This window comes from Rattus norvegicus, chromosome Y (genome assembly GCF_036323735.1).
Source record: "Rattus norvegicus strain BN/NHsdMcwi chromosome Y, GRCr8, whole genome shotgun sequence".
NCBI lineage: Eukaryota > Metazoa > Chordata > Mammalia > Rodentia > Muridae > Rattus > Rattus norvegicus.
In genome coordinates this window covers 32,860,422-32,866,057 of record NC_086040.1, presented here as the reverse complement: position 1 = coordinate 32,866,057, position 5,636 = coordinate 32,860,422, and the positions used below count along the sequence as shown (strand labels likewise).

At 44.9% G+C, this 5,636-nt stretch overlaps 1 pseudogene; it reads left to right on the top strand.

Annotated features, from left to right (window-relative positions):
• Positions 1-1,224: 1,224 nt before the first annotated feature.
• Positions 1,225-1,808, top strand: LOC134484309 (large ribosomal subunit protein eL19-like; annotated as a pseudogene).
• The last annotated feature ends 3,828 nt before the right edge of the window (positions 1,809-5,636 follow it).

Here is a 5,636-nt window from a genome sequence, read left to right as displayed (position 1 = left end):
CACCATCTACAAGCCAGGTAGCAGGCTTCAGTAAATTAGCCAGGGCTCTGATCTTGGACTTGAAGCCTCATTATCAACAATCCAGTCTCTGAGACTGGAGTGACAGCAAGCTGACTAGTTCCTGGGTGAGCAGGGATCAGCCAGGAGAGTGAAGATATTACAATGTGCTTCTTGATTTCTAGTGAGAACAGAATGCAGATGAATGCTTTAAGGCTAAGCTATATGAGTGGCACGGCTTGGTTATTCTAGGGCCCAAAATATAAAGGAAACAAGAAAAATAAATTGTATGAGAGAGTTGGCAGACTTGATCTCTAATCTTGGTTGCTGACCTGAGTGGCTCTGAATTCAATTAAAATGCATGCATCTGGGCACTCTTATGAAGGATTTTCTTGATCAGGATATTTGAATCTGGAAGATTTGTTCTAAGTGTAGGTGTGGCCTTCTGGTGGCAACCCAGATTTAAGAATGTGAAAGAAGGAGGCTTTGATTTTTGTCTGCCTGCTTTCACTCTCACTGGCAAGTTCATCTCTCCTGTGGCTGCTGCATTCCTTTGCTAATATTCTAACCACCTTCTCTGATATCTCATTGTAGACTGAAGGCAAACTCCTCCAGGAAACTCACGTGCCTTCAGCACCAGGTTAAGATGGCTGAGGTATCAATCATCATAGACTGAGCAGCCAATGGGTTTCTCAATTCCCTTGTATGAGTCAGCCATTGTTAGATTATCCAGCGTCCTGTAAGCCAAATTACCTTTTGATGTGTTTGGTGATTTGAATAGGTGTGGGCCACCATAGATTCATGTGTTTGAAAGCTTGACCCACGAGGAGTGATACTATTAGGAGGTGTGGCCTTGTTGGAGTAGTTGTGACCTTGTTGGTGTATGTGTGGCCTTGTTGGAGTAGGTGTGGCATTGGTGGAGTGGGTGTGGCCTTGTTGGAGTAGGTGTGGCCATGTTGGAGTAGGTGTGAGTTTGTTGGAGGAAGTGTGCCACTGTGGTGGCTTTGCATTGAGATTTGTATATTCTCAAACTATGCTCAGTGGTACAGGCAATCCCTTTCTGCTGCCTGTGCATCAAGAACTTTGGGCTGCTAGAGCACCAACTCTGCCTGGATGCTCCCATGATTCCTGCCATGATGATAATGGACTGTACCACTGAAACTGTAAGCCAGCTGCAATGGAATCTTGTCCTTTATAAGAATTACCTTGGCTTCTGTGTCTGCAGCTATGAGCATGCTCAGGCTACAGAAGAGCCTTGCCTCTAGTGTCCTCCACTGTGGTAAAAAGAAGGTCCAGTTGGACCCCAATGCAACTAATAAAATCGCCAATGCCAACTCCTGTTAGCTGATCAGGAAGCTGATTGAAGATGGCCTGATCATCTGGAAGCCTGTAACTGTCCATTCTCAGACTCGCTGAGAGAAACACACCTTGAAGGGCAGGCATATGGTCATAGGGAATGGAAAGAGTACTGCCAACACATGGGTGCCTGAGAGGGTGACCTGGTTGAGAAGGATGAGGATCCTGCACCGGCTTCTCAGGAGATACTGGGAATCTAAGAAGATTGATCGCCATATATATCACAGCCTGTACCTGAAGGTTAAACGGAATGTATTCAAAAACCAATGGATTCTTATGGAGCAGATCCTCAAACCGAAGGCAGACGAGGCCCGGAAGAATCTACAGGCTGACCAGGCAGAGGCTCACAGGTCTAAGACCAAGGAAGCACAAAAACGCGGGGGAAAGAGCGCCCCCAGGCTAAGAAGGAGGAGATCATAAAGACTCTGTCCAAGGAGGAAGAAACCAAAAAATAAAGCTTCCTTCATGTCTGTGCATAGTGACCTCACTGTGGCCTCACATGATCAGTCATTAAAATAAAACAAGCCTTAAAATAAAAAAAGAGATACCTTGCCTATGGTGTCTATTCACATCTATGGAAATCTAACTAAGACAATGTGTATTCATTCTGCCATTTCTGTTTCTCTGGAAAACATAATACAATAGCGCTCTAGAGAGAGGAACAAGTACCCACCAGACAACATAAATTCCAGTTTACTTTTCTGGTGATTATGAAGTTGTTGAGGTTTAAAAAAAAAAGCAAACTTGTTTTTTTGTTTCTTTCTTTTGGGGTTTTGTTGTTGCTGCTGCTGTTGTTGTTGTTTTTGTTATTGTTTTTAAAGAAGAAATACATTAAGCCTCTTCATCCCTAACTGGCTGGCAAACACCGAGCCCACATCAGCTAAAGCGATTAAGGCATTAGGAATGTGTTTACACAAAAACATAAAGTTATCGTGTCAAGTTCAGATGAGAGACAACATCGGCCATGTGGGCAAGCCTAGAGCCTCAACCATTTAAAACAAACAAATCAGGACACACTGTCAGAAGCCTGTCAGGCCAACAGAGAGGAGGGCCTGTGTTTTGTGTTGTTATTTACTTTTATGAATATTTGGAGCCACCTGGCTCATTAATCCTTTTTATAATATTAACTCTGGCACTTTTTTCTTGACTTATCAAATATTTCCTTAATGAACTTTCAGCTAACACCCCCCATCTCCATTGTAATGACTTTCAAATTAAGTTCTTCTGGACCACAGGGATTTTTAGAACTCTATAATGATAGAAAACAAGGGGAAAAGAACCTCTTTCTTTGTATTTGAAGAAAGACATAGTCATTTACCTGCCACCTTCCCACAGTGCTGACAGTTGCCAAGGTCAGTGATGAGAACTCTGCCTCATGGGCACCATCAGAGTCGTGAGATGAGCACTACCAAACCAGGAGGCATTATACTGACATAACCATATAGTGCTCCCTCACCTACAGCCACCGGGTTCCAAACTTCTGGTGTCCCTCCTCCCCTTAAAAGAGAGCTGTTAGGATCCATGCTCAGCATCACCCATGACCATAGTCCAAAGCTCAAACCTTTTAAAAATCAGATGTGTTTATGTTATCAAATGTGTGAATGTTCTGTCTACATAGAACTGTGTGCACCAAGTGCCTGCCTGATGTCTGAAGATGACAAGAGAGGGCATTAGAATTTCTGAAACTGGCCATCAGTTCAACTGTGAGCCATCATATGGATGCTGGGAATACAACCTGGGTACTCTTCGAGAGTAACAAGTGTTCTTCACGACTGAGCCAACTCTCTAATCCCCAGAATCTGTGTCCTGTCCCCGTAGATGCTTTGCTACTCTATAAAACCACATGGGAGACTTGGTGACCATCCAAGGGAATAGACTTCACCCTTCAATGAAGAGGATGCCATGGCTGGTGGTATTGTAGACAGTAGGAGACTCTGAAGGAAAGTGCCTTGTATAGGTGAGTACTGTGAAGCCAATACTGGAGGACCACCCTGGACTGGATAGAGATTGGGTTGGGCCATTGCAGAAGATAAAAGAATGATGGTGACAAGGACATTTGAGCAATCCCATGAACTATTCAGTCTGGCATCTTAGTTAGGTTTCCACTGTTGAGAAGAGACACCATGACCAAGGACAACATGTAATCGGGATGGATTACAGGTTTAGAGGGTCAGTCCATTATCATCAGGCAGAGGGCATGGCAGTGTGCAGACAGACATGGTGCTGGAGAAGGAGCTGAGAGTTCTACATCATTATCGAAAAGAAGCCAGGAGCAGACTATCTCCCACATGGCTGGGAGATGGATTTAAAGAACTCACCCCCACAGGGAGACCCCTCCTCCAAGAAGGCCAACCTCCAATACTGCCATTTCCTGGGCAGTGCACGTTCAAACCACCACAGGGTCTCTTCACATATATGATAATTGCACCCTTGTTTTAAAGTCTTGCTTAAAGACTCATGATGTTTGTGTGAAGAACATTCATTGGGTCTTGGTGGCTCTAAAACCCCAAGAACATGAAATCCTTATTACCCTGAAGTATGAAAATGGCATGTGTGCACAGTCCCTCCCTTCCTCTGCAATATCATAATGTTAAGTGTGTGGAGCTCCAGTATGCAACCTTGTAAGTGCCAGCATGTGTAAATTCTTGAGCCACACACTCAATAGAATCAGGCATGAGCCTTCTTTTCTTTTGTTTATGGCTCTGAACTCTGGCCTAGACTGATGGGCCAGTAGTTCCTGGAATGAAGATTTCTGGGTGCAGCCAAAGGCATGAAGGTATGTGATTTAATTACAGGGCTGAAGGAATCTGGCTGGTTTCTTCCTGTACCACATGAGAGAGGAAGTCACTCTGCTCAGCCAATTGCAAAAAAAAAAAAAAAAATCACAGAGAAAAAGCACATAGGATGCTTGTTTTACATAGACTAGATCATGAGCCCTGTTCATATTTAAATATCCATATGTGCAGAGGAACCATTGCTTTTTGGTGCAGAGATGCCGTCATTTTTAAGCACCCAGGTCAAGATCAGGCAGATCTGGGTGTTTGGTGTGAGAACACCTCTCTTCCTGTGGAGTTACCCTCATGACCACTAAGGTGGCCACATGATCCCAAGTTCACCACCATTCTGCTCAGCCTCATAACAGATGAAGTAGAACACATGATTTGGGGAGATAACATGGGCAGATTTTAGACCATCTCCTATGTACAGCAGAGAGCAGCATTGAAAGGACTGGGGAAGGCTTTGGCTGACCCCAGGCCTTTTCTCACAGAAACAGCTGACAAACCGCCCCACAGTGTTCCAGTTATGGGTGTTTCCTTCAATAACAGTGATTTTAAAATAGCACCTTTGCCTCCCCCTACCTCCCCCAAGTGCTGGGCGTCTGGTCCACGGGCCACCAAGTTTCCTCTAGGAGAAGCCTCTCTGCTTCCCTCAGAGCAGCTCTCCAAGGAAATAAATAGCATGTAGTCATTATTCAAATGAGGTTTAATTAATGTAGAACTCGCCCCTAACTTTCCCAGACACCCATGATAATGAGCTCCAAGCTCTCTTACACTCCAGTTTGTGATGTAAAACTGTAGAGCTGCATGTGACAGAAGCTGGTAAGCTGAGGACCCAACAGCAGTTTGACTCCACTGTCTCACAGCTTGCAGAAGAATCTCGGGCCCAAAGCCTGTGTTCATCCATCCTTTCAGGGGAATAGGTGGTCTGGTTGGTTTCGTGCTCCCCAGAGAGCATCTAAGGTTCAAAAAGAGGCTCAACTCAAGAGACTTTGTGGCTGTCTCTAATTTGCACACCTGACCAGCCCCGGCCCTAATTCCTGGCAAACCATTTCATAAATAGTAAAGCCCAAGGCACTGAGTCACGCTGACCTTTATTCATAGCCTCACGTCCTTGCTCAACAGACAAGAATACACCTCCAGAGTCCTGGAGGAAGCACGATTGTGTCTGTGGTTCGAACAAGACAGGTTAGAAGAACTGGAGAGTTAAGGGTGATGGTAAAATGGAGAGAAGCTACCTTCTGGTCTCTAGCCTTTGTCTCCTGATGGCTGAGCATCAAAAACATCAACGCAACCAACCCAGCCAAGGCTGCCTGCAGAGATTGTGCACGTTTTCCTAAAGAAATCTCAATCGAGGCTGAAAAACACATGTGCCTGAAGAGATAGTCCATCATTTAAGAGCATGTTCCAAACTCGCAGGGAACCCAAATTTTATTATTAGGATCCACTTAAGCAGCTCACAGCTGCCTGTAAATCAGCTCCCGGGAAACTGAGGTCCCTTTCTGG